Source organism: Budorcas taxicolor, chromosome 5 (genome assembly GCF_023091745.1).
Source record: "Budorcas taxicolor isolate Tak-1 chromosome 5, Takin1.1, whole genome shotgun sequence".
NCBI lineage: Eukaryota > Metazoa > Chordata > Mammalia > Artiodactyla > Bovidae > Budorcas > Budorcas taxicolor.
In genome coordinates, this window is record NC_068914.1 from 151068388 (window position 1) to 151079738 (window position 11351).

The 11351-nt window shown below is 45.6% G+C and overlaps 2 non-coding genes across 2 annotated transcripts; both read right to left on the reverse strand.

Annotated features, from left to right (window-relative positions):
- Positions 1-6001: 6001 nt before the first annotated feature.
- On the reverse strand, positions 6002-6074 carry TRNAG-CCC (transfer RNA glycine (anticodon CCC)). The gene has a single exon. It is a non-coding gene; the product is annotated as a tRNA-Gly (tRNA).
- Positions 6075-7927: 1853 nt separating this feature from the next.
- On the reverse strand, positions 7928-8032 carry LOC128049100 (U6 spliceosomal RNA). The gene has a single exon (XR_008199471.1). It is a non-coding gene; the product is annotated as a U6 spliceosomal RNA (small nuclear RNA).
- Positions 8033-11351: the final 3319 nt, after the last annotated feature.

Genomic DNA, 11351 nt, shown 5'->3' on the forward strand with positions numbered 1-11351 from the left:
AGGGGTGAGGCGTCCCCAAGGAGAGGCCTTACTCACATGGATGGGATGGAGCAGGACTCCATCAAGTCAGGACAACGAAAGGTCATCTGTCAGTTCAGTGGATGTGAGCGCTCTCACTTCTTCCTTTTATTTTGTTTGTGTTCTATCTTGAAGGGTTTGTAACTTTTATACACATTGTCCGTCTCTGATCCATCCCAGCAGCAGGGCTGACTGCGCTCCTGGCTGTTCCCTTACTTCCACCATTAGGGGCATCTGACGGCCAGGGCGGAAGGGGCTGCATGTCACGCTCCCCGGTTTCACTCCCATGTGTTTTGCCTGGAGCCCCTGCTTGACGGAATGATGTCTTAGTCTCTTCTTTTGTGCATGGATCTTGTCCCACCTCTCCCTGACCTGCTGCATGCCACCATCCAAGTCCTGCTACTACTTGTAATAGGTGTGCCTGCAGAGGTGGTCCCCCACTATGGATCTGTAGGGGTTGGGACTTGCAAAGCCAGGAGGAAGAAAGAGAAAAGTAGTGGCGTCACTGGAAAGAGGAGAGGGAGCCGGAGTAAGAAGCGATTTTGCTATAAGTAAGATCCCAGAAATATTCAGAGAACCAGTTCCCAGGTCGTGTTTCCAGATTGTTTTGTTTGTTGCCCTTTGATTTTAAAGTTCAATCGGACACTCTCTTCCCAGCCATTTGTGTTATTTTCTCTGAGTGTCTCATTTCTTACCTCTGTGCTGCCTTGCTCATCTTTCATTGTTCATTTTAGCCTCACTCTTTGAATCCTCACCCTCCTAGTTTCCCGCTGCTTCCACAGGTTCTAGAACCCCATCTTCACTCAAAGCATCTGTGGTGACAGTCACACATACAGAGCTGGTTATGGGTGTGATGCGATGGTGAGTGCTTATGTGAGGCTGATTCTAGCGTGACCCCTGTCATAGGAGGAAGCTGGAGCACTGCGGGGTCAGTAACCTCACCAAGGTCACCCAGCTGAGGAGGACAAAGCCGAGGGTTCCTACCTAGCTGCTCTGTGCTCTTCACCAACCCACACAGACCGTCTTCCAGCAAATGACCTGCTTTGTACTAACATGGCCACATTTAAAAAAAATTTATTGTACTGAAGTATAGTTGATTTACGATGTATCAATTTTTTCTGTACAGCAAAATGAGTCAGTTATACATCTATATTCTTTCTCTTTCACATTCTTTCCCATTGTGGTTTATCACCAGATGTTGAATACGATTCCCTGTGCTATACAGTAGGACCTTGTTGCTTTTCCATTTTGTATGTAATAGTTTGCACCTGGTAATCCCAAATCCCCAATCCATCCTTCCCCCAACCCCTACCCCACCCCCTGCTTGGCAATCACAAGTTTGCTGTCTGTATCTGTGCGTCTCTGTCGTTGTTTTTCAGTTGCTAAGTAGCGTCTGACTCTTCGTGACCCCCATGGACTGCAGCATGTCAGGCTCCTCTGTCCTCCACTATCTCCTGGAGTTTGCTCAAACTAATGTCCATTGAGTCAGGGATGCTGTCTAACCATCTCATCCTCTTTCGCCCCCTTCTCCTTTTGCCTTCAATCTTTCTCAGCATCAGTGTCTTTTCCAATGAGTCGGCTCTTTGCATGCGGTGGCCAAAGTGTTAGAGCTTCAGCTTCAGCATCAGTCCTTTCCCCCAGCTTGGCAGTCACACACCCACTCTGTGTCTGTGAGTCTGTGCCGTAGACAAGTTCGTTTGTGTCATCTTTTAGATTCCACATATAAGTGATATCATATGGTAGCCTGGCCACCTTGCCTTTGGTGTTTGTGGTCAGCAGTCTTTCTCAGAAACTACTATGGTGGATATGGTGATCTGCCGCACAGACTCCCCTTCAAGGATGGAGATGTGGCCCCAGCTGCTGGTTTCAGAAGCCATCTCAGCTGCAGAGGGTCCCCAAGCTCAAAGTCATGTTCTTTCCAAGACAGCCCACATCCAGTGACCAAGGAAGGTGTGTAGACTGCTGTTTCGGCCCACCACAGAATTATGTGACAAGGCATTTTGGTTCCTGAGTGTCCTGCCGGGCTGGGCAAGACTGCCATCAACGCCTGCGTGGCAGCTCAACTCCTCCTTCTGCTCAATCCTGCTTCCTCCTCCACTATGGTCCCCAAAGTCATTCTCCAATAAACTGAGACTGTTACCATGGGCCTCAGGCACTTGGAGAAGAGTACCATCTTCACTCTGTAGCCTAAATTAAAGGAAAGGGACAGATCTAAGGAAAAGCCAAGGCCAAAGAAAATATTGATGATGAGTTTTAAAGATGCCAGATTTATCACCTTGTATCGCTTTAATCCAGTCTCCTCCATTGATCATTTCTGGGTGATTTTGTTATCCTATGAAACTTTTATGTAACAGGATGGCAGTTCCTCAAAAAAATTAAAAATAGAATTACCTTATGATCCAGCAATCCTGCTTCTGGGTATGTACCCGAAGGAAGTGAAAAATATTTAATACACCCGTGTTCACAGCATCATGATTCACTGTAGCCGAAAGGTGGAAGCAACCCCAGATCCATCAGCAGATGACTAGGTAAGCAAAATGTGGTGTATGTGCATGCTGGAGTATTATTTAGCTTTCAAAAGGAAGGAGATTCTGACACATGCTGTAACATGGATGGACTGTGAAAGTATTATGTCAAGTGAAATAGGCCAGACACAGAAAGACAACTATTGTATGATTGCCCTCAAATGAGGTATGGACCAGTCAGATTCACAGAAACGGAAAGAAGAATGGTGGTGCCAGGGGCTGGGTTGGGGGAGGGGAGTTGTTTAATGGGGGCAGAGCTTCAGTTTTACCAGACGCAGAGGGTTCTGGGGTTTGGTTGCACAATAGTGTGAATACACTCGATACTACCCAACTGCACACTTAAAAATGCTTAAGATGGCAGATTTTACGTTTGGTTTATTTTACCGCAATTCAAAAAAAAAACTTTCATGTGGCAAGATGTCAAAATTAAATTTCAGCAAGGGAACATTTTAGAGAGCATGTCTCAGACTTTTTCCTGTGTACATAGTTCTCTGAAAATGGTCACGATCTGAGATCCTGCCTGGCGTAAGCCTTTGAAGGAGAGAGGTGAATCCCCCCACAGGATACGGCCAGAGAAAGACAAAGCCCTGAAAAATCATGGAAAAGAACAAGCAGGAAGTTCTCAGGGGAAACAGTGCCAAGTGCAGGAGGGCCCGCCACAGGGTTGGCCGTGCCGTGGCTGCAGGGACAGGCGCTTCTTATGTCCAGCGAAGACGATCTGAAGGCAGGGACAGAGTGGAGAGAGCACCTGGGTTCCTGGCTGCACTCTCACTGGAGCGGGGGATGCACCATGGTCAAAGGAAATGGCCAGGAGGAGTCATTTTCCGTGCCTCTTGGAGGAGGGCAGTCACAACAGCAGGTGCTAAACAGGAAGAAGCAAAGCAATGGTTTTGAAGTCCATTCAGCACCTAGAAGGGCTCAAAGACTGAGGTTTTAAAGGCAGAAGTGGCAGGAGGGTGGAGGTGGGATGAATGGAGAGGTTGGGATTGACATAGATACTCTACTATGTGTAAATAGATAACTAATGAGAACCTTATTAGTTAGTAGGAGTTGGTGATGGACAGGGAAGCCTGGCGTGCTGCAGTCCATGGGGTCGCAGAGTTGGACCTGAGTGACTCAAAATTCTCCAAGGCAGGCTTCAACAATATGAGAACCATGAACTTCCAGATGTTCAGGTTGGTTTTAGAAAAGGCAGAGGAACCAGAGATCAAATTGCCAACATCCATTGGATCATCGAAAAAGCAAGAGAGGTCCAGAAAGACATCTATTTCTGCTTTATTGACTATGCCAAAGCCTTTGATTGTGTGGCTCACAATAAACTGGAAAATTCTGAAAGAGATAAGAATACCAGACCACCTGACCTGCCTCCTGAGAAACCTGTATGCAGGTCAGGAAGCAACAGTTAGAACTGGACATGGAACAACAGACTGGTTCTAAATCAGGAAAGGAGTACATCAAGGCTGTATATTGTCACCCTGCTTATTTAACTTCTCTGCAGAGTACATCATGAGAAACGCTGGACTGGAAGAAGCACAGGCTGGACTCAAGATTGTCGGGAGAAATGTCAATAACCTCAGATATGCAGATGACACCACCCTTATGGCAGAAAGCGAAGAAGAACTAAAGAGCCTTTTGATGAAAGTGAAAGAGCAGAGTGAAAAAGTTGGGTTAAAGCTTAACATATAGAAAACGAAGATCATGGCATCTGGTCCCATCACTTCATGGGAAATAGATGGGGAAACATTGGAAACAGTGGCTGACTTTATTTTGGAGGGCTCCAAAATCACTACAGATGGTGACTGCAGCCATGAAATTAAAAGATGCTTACTCTTTGGAAGGAAAGTTATGACCAACCTAGACAGCATATTTAAAAGCAGAGACATTACTTTGCCAACAAAGGTCCGTCTAGTCAAGGCTATGGTTTTTCTAGTAGTCATGTATGGATGTGAGAGTTGGACTATAAAGAAAGCTGAGTGCCGAATAATTGATGCTTTTGAACTGTGGTGTTGGAGAAGACACATTGAGAGTCCCTTGGACTGCAAGGAGATCCAACCAGTCCATCCTAAAGGAGATCAGTCCTGAGTGTTGGAAGGACTGATGTTGAAGCTGAAACTCCAATACTTTGGCCACCTCCTGCAAAGAGCTGATTCATTTGAAAAGACCTTGATGTTGGGGAAAATTGAGGGCAGGAGGAGAAGAGGACGACACAGGATGAGATGGCTGGGTGGCATCATCAACTCGATGGACATGAGTTTGGGTAGGCTCTGGGAGTTGTTAAAGGTCATGGAGGCCTGGTGTGCTGCAGTTCATGGGGTTGCAAAGAGACACGACTGAGCGACTGAACTGAATTAAACTGAGCAACTGAACTGAACAAATGAGAACCTGCTGCACAGCACAGGGGGCTCTACTCAGCACTCTGTGGTGACCTCAATGGACTTAGTGTTGTTTGCTCAGTCGTGTCTGACTCTTTGTGACTCCATGGACTGTAGCCCGCCAGGCTCCTCTGTCCATGGAGTTCTCCAGGCAAGAATACTGGAGTGGGTTGCCAGTTCCTTCACCAAGGGATCTTCCCAACCCAGGGATTGAACCAGGTCTCCTGTGGCTCCTTCATTGCAGGCAAATTCTTTAACATCTGAGCCAGGGAAGCCTGACCTAAATGGGATGAAAATCCCAAAAAGAAGGGAAATATGTACACATATAGCTGATTCACTTTGCTGCACAGCAGAAAACAATAACATTGTAAAGCAACCATATGCCAATAAAATTAGTAAAAGCAAACAAAATGATACAAATAAAATAATACAAAAATATACAAATAAAAGCAGAGATGACAGAGCAGGATGGGTAGTCAAGTATCAGATTGAGGATTCTAGCCGCCTGCAGTAGATGATGAAGAGATACCTGGATGGCACATCTGAGTGTCTCCTGAGTCAGGCGGTAAGCTGGCCTTGGCCTTGGCTCAGTACAACGAAAGAGCAGCCAGACAAGGAGGTCAAGAGGGGAGCTCAACCTTGAAGGAGTTGGATTTCAGAGTAACCGGAGCCAACCACCCAGCCTGAAGCTGCTTTTCTCAAAGCATCGTCATCACCAGGCACGGACAGCAGCTGCAGATGCCCCCACTTGATACACAGATGTGTGCTCATCACACACCTGTCCTGTTCATCACTTTGCCTTATCACATATTCCAGACGCCTGTAGAAAATGGCTTTATTAAAGGCGTTATCTGGGTGCCCTGGATGTTACTGAAGGGGTTCCTTTGAAGGGCTTTTAACATTATTCTCTTCCTTCCTTCCTTCCTTTCTTTTGGCACTGTTTTCTTTTTTTTTTTAATTGTGACAAAATACATAAAACATGAAATTTGCCATTTTAGTCATTTTTTAAAAAAATATTTATTTATGTGGATGCACTGTGTCTTAATTAAATCATGCAGAATCTTACCTGCAGCATGTAGAATCTAATTCCCAGACCAGGAATTGAACCTGGGGACCCTGCATTGGGAGCACAGAGTCTTAGCCACTGGACCACCAGGGAAGTCCCTGTTTTAACCATTTTTTCAGTACTTTGCCTGGAAGATCACATGGACAGAGGAGCCTGGTAGGCTGCAGTCCATGGGGTCACTAAGAGTCGGACACGACTGAGCGACTTCCCTTTCACTTTTCACTTTCATGCATTGGAGAAGGAAATGGCAACCCACTCCAGTGTTCTTGCCTGGAGAATCCCAGGGGTTGGGGAGCCTGGTGGGCTGCCGTCTCTGGGGTCGCACAGAGTTGTACACGACTGAAGTGACTTAGCAGCAGTAGCAGCAGCAAGTATGTAATTCAGTGACATTAATTACCTTCAGCATGTTCTACAACCATCACCAATATCTATTTCCAAAACTTTTTTGTGACCCAGCATGGACACTCTGTACCCGCTAAGCAGTAACCACCTCCCTCCCTCCCCAGACCTTGGTGTAACCTCTGGTCTACTTTCCGTCTCTAGGAATGTGTCTACTTCAGGTAACTCATATAAGCACATTCGTTCCTCTGCTTCTGGCTTAGCTTACATAGTCAACTTCTTCAAGGTTCATCCCTGTTGTTGCCAGCACCAGGATCTCCTTCCTATTTAGGACTGAATAATATTCCTGTGTTGGAGAAGGCAATGGCAACCCACTCCAGTTCTCTTGCCTGGAAAATCCCATGGACGGAGGAGCCTGGTAGGCTGCAGTCCATGGGGTCATGAAGAGTCGGACACGACTGAACGACTTCACTTTCACTTTTCACTTTCATGCAATGGAGAAGGAAATGGCAACCCACTCCAGTGTTCTTGCCTGGAGAATCCCAGGGACGGGGGAGCCTGGTGGGCTGCCGTCTCTGGGGTCGCACAGAGTTGGACACCACTGAAGTGACTTAGCAGCAGCAGCAATATTCCCGTGTATGGATGGGCCACATTTTGTTTATCCATCCGTCTGTGGAGCTCCGTTTGACTATGGTGAGTGATGCTGCCGTGAACATGGGTGCAAAATATCTGTTTGAGTTCCTGCTTTCAATTCCTTTGGGTGTATACCCAGAAGTGGAATTACTGGATCATATGGTCGTACTATGTTTAGCTTTTGAGGAACTATCAAACTGTTTTCCATGATGGCTGCACTATTTTACATTCCCATCAGCAATACGCAAGTGTTTGAATTTCTCCATGTCCTTACCAACATTTGTTACTTTCATTTTTTAAAAGAATACGTTATGTATAATAACCGTTCCAGTGGCTGTGAAGTGATATCTGATTGTGGTCTTGATTTGTTTTTCCCTAATGACTGGGGATTTGATCGTCTTTTTATATGCTTACTAGTCATCTGAGTATATACTTTGAAGAAATATCTATTCAAGCCTTCTGCCCATTTTTATATTGAGTGGTTTTGTTGTTGTTGTTATTGTTATTGAATTGTAGGCATTCTTTATATCTTCTGGGTACTGATTCCTTATCTGATATATGATGTGAAAATATCTCCCCCCATTCTATTTTTTTTTTTAATGTTTATTTGTTTGGCTGTACTGGGTCTTAGTTGTGGTAAGTGAAATCTTGAGTACGGCCATGAGACTCCTAGTCGCAGCATGTGGAATATAGTTCCCTGACCAGGGTTCAAAGCTGGGGCTCCTGCACTGGGAGCTCAGAGTCTTAGCTACAGGACCCCCAGGGAAGTCCTTTCCCCGATTCTGTAATCTGTCTTTTCATTCTCTTGATAGTATTCTTGGATGCACAAATGTTTGTTCTTTTGTTTGTTTGTTTCTGAAAAATAACTTTTATTCTGGATCAGTGATAAGCTACATATTCATCTGCCACTATTTCAAGTCACAGTTATATTGACATCTGTCCTTTGAAATACTGAACCGTTTTTTTTTTTTATAAAAAATACAGAACGCTTCACGAATTTTCCTGTCATCCTTGCACAGGGGCCATGCTAATCTCTATATCGTTGATAATTTTAGTATATGTGCTGCCAAAGCGAGCACACACACATGTTCTTAATGTTGATCAAGTCCAGTTTATTAACTTCTGTTGCTTGCGCTTTTGTTGCCAGGTGCCAAGTCACTGTCAGATCCAATGTCATGAGAACTTCCCCCATGTTTTCTTCTAAGAGGTTTACAGTTTCAGCACTTATGTTTAGGTCTTTCATCTATGTTGAGTTAGTTTTTGTGTATGGAGTAAGGAAAGGGGCCAATTTCAGGCCTGTGAATATCTAGACCTCCCAGCACCATTTGTTGAAAAGACTATCCTTCCCATTTCTTATTTTCTTTTATGCTTACATATGTTTAAGTTCTCTGCTAAGGTAAGGAAAGAGAGGATTACTTAAACTGTAAGCAGTCGATGAGCAAAATATATTACCTTTAGGTAAATACAATATTGAAACCAGATATGTCTTCTGCGGATCTGTGTTAATATGAACGGATCTAAGTCTCACCTCTGGCATGATGCCTTACTTCTTCAGCCTGAAACAATTCTGTCCTGTATCAGACTCTTAGCTCTCATGGCCTATATTTTTTTGCATGAATTTTTCTCTTTAAAAAAGTGATCCTTATTATTATTATTTTAATGTTTTATCTAGTTACTTACTTACTTGGCTGCACCAGGTCCTTGCTGCAGTTTGTGAGATCTTTTTTTAGTTACAGGATGTGGGTCTAGTTCCCCGACCAGGGGTTGAACCTGGGCCCCCTGCATTGGGAGTGTGGAGTCCTAGCCGCTGGACCCCTGGGGAAGTCCTTTGTGTGGATTTTTAAATTGAAATGTATTTGACATTAGCCCTGTGTAAAGTTAAGGTGTTTTAATTTTTAAAAAACTATCAATTGGCACTTTTTACTCCAGGGCCCCAATTATTTTTGTTACAAACTACAGAAGTTTATTTTTCACAGTGTTTGATGAGTCACTTCCTAGACTGCACCTTCTCTGTAGCTGGCAGACTGATGCTGGCAGGAAACCTTAGCTCCTCATCGGTTTTCTCTGTAAGGGTTCTCAAGTGTCCTCAGGATGTGGTACCCAGGTGTCCCCAGAGGAGCAATCTAGGAGGCCGAGGAAGAGGCTCCCATGATCTCTTGGACAGCTCATTATGACTCACTGAATGTCAGGCTAAGGATCCACGTTAGGCATGACTTTACACTGCAGCCTACCAGGCTCTTCCATCCGTGGGATTTTCCAGGCAAGAGTACTGGAGTGGGGTGCCATTGCCTTCTCCGAGCATGCATCCAATGTCCTCTAATGCAAGGTCAGGCTGAGAAGTCTCACCATCTGACGTCTGCAAGATGGAGGCCCTGGAGAGCTGGTGCAATAGCTCCATCCAAATCTGAAGTCCCAAGAACCAGAGGGGCCAATGGTATGAGTCCTGTGGAAAAGCCACTGGCTCTTCTTGGGCACAGTTCTCGGGGACCGAGATGGGGGATACCCACAAAATCCCCTCGGCGCTCAGGCACACACTGCCTGGGAGTGCAGGTGAGTCAGTGCCCCGTGGGGCGAACCTTGACCAGTGGGATCAGGAACCAGTCCTTCCTGAACAAAGTGGGTGGATGATTCTGAGGCCCTTCAGCACGGCTCCTCGGAAAGTGCTAAGAACACGGAGCCTCAGTTTCCTACAACAGTCTTCCCCAAAACACACCTTTATACTGGTTTTCCTCCTTTCCTGTCTCACCCTCCCCAGTTCCTGCCCACCTACCCCCACTCCCTACCGCCAACGCTTCTACTCAAACTTTGGTCTCAATCTTTGCTTTCCAGGAAGAACACAGGCTAACACAGTAGCCCTAGTCTTCTGATAGCTCTTCTTTTTTTTTTCAGTCAGAAACAAATGATTTCTTGTAAGCAGTGATACAAGACAAAAGGAAAGTAAATGTTAAGAGTTAGCAAGGAAGGGTATGGCTCTGTGATCAAGACAGAAATACTTGGCTTCTGTATCAGGCTCAGCAAAGGCAATAGCCTGAAAATAGCTGCTTTTATGGAATCAGCTGTTCTGAAGTCACTGTCAGTTGACCGGAAGCTGTAATTTCCCTGGTCTGTCCTTACAGCACCTCCGTCCAGGGCATCGTTCTATGCAGAGGCTGCCGGTGTGATAACTCCTCCTGTGTAACTGGGTTACATGCCAGCCTTTTGGTTTTCTAATCAAAGGTTTATTTCCTTATTTATTTCTTACTTGGTGGCTGTGCCATGTGGCGTGCAGGATCTTAGTTCCCTGACCAAGGATTGAACCCACGCCCCTGCAGTGGAAGTTTGGAGTCCTAACCACTGGACTGCCAGGGCAGTCCCATTCCTTATTTGTTTTTAAAATGTACAATTTACTGCTTTTTCAGTATATTCACAAAGTTGTACAATCGTCTCCGCCATCTAACTCCCAAATCTTCTCATCTCTCCAAACAGAAACCCGTGTCCATAACCCATCACTCTCAGATCCCCACCAACCACTAGTCCACTCTCTATCTCATAAATTGGCCCATTCTGGACACCTAATATTAATGGAGTCATATGTGACCTTTTGTGTCTGGATTCTTTCACTTAGCCTAATGGTTTCAGGGTTCATCTATGTCATAGGCTGGGTCAGTACTTCTGAGATCCTACTTCCTGACACCAGCCAATTCTTTGCCACCAGCTGGTTGCCCAACAATTTTATTCAGTTATTGCACTAACTCCTGGAGTTAGCTCAGACACCACAGATGAAGTACTCAGTCCCACAAGACGTGAGAAACCAGCTGCATATGGGGTGCCCAGGCTACCCACATTTCTGCCCAGGCAGCTACAAATTCAGAGGCTCCTATGATCCCCTCCCCCACTTAAGGTTGATACCTCACTGGGATGACTCCAGCTCACAAGTCGGGAGAGCGCTTGACTTACTAGTTTGCTGTAGAGACCACAGCTCGGCACAGACATGGAAGAGGTGCAGACGGTGAGGTATGGTGAGGCCTCTCAGGGCACACCCCCTGCCAGCACTTTGATGTGTCCATCAACCCAGAAGCTCTCTGAACCCTGTTATTTAGGGGGTTTGGGGGAGTTGATGATGCGATTGATTCAATCATTAGCCGTTGGTCATTGAACTCAATCTCCTGCCTTCTTCCCTCCCTGATGTTGGGCATGGACCTGAAAGCTGCAATCCTCTCACCATAGGTTGGTCTTTCCTGCTGTCAGCTCCCATCCTGAAGCCACCTAAGAGCCACCAAGAGTCAGCTCATTAGCATAGACTCAGATGTGATTGAAAGGGGATGGTTATCAATAACAGAAGACTCTCCTATCACTTAGGAAACCCCAAGGACTTTAGGAGCTCCATGCCAGGAACCAGAGACAGGGACCAGACATATA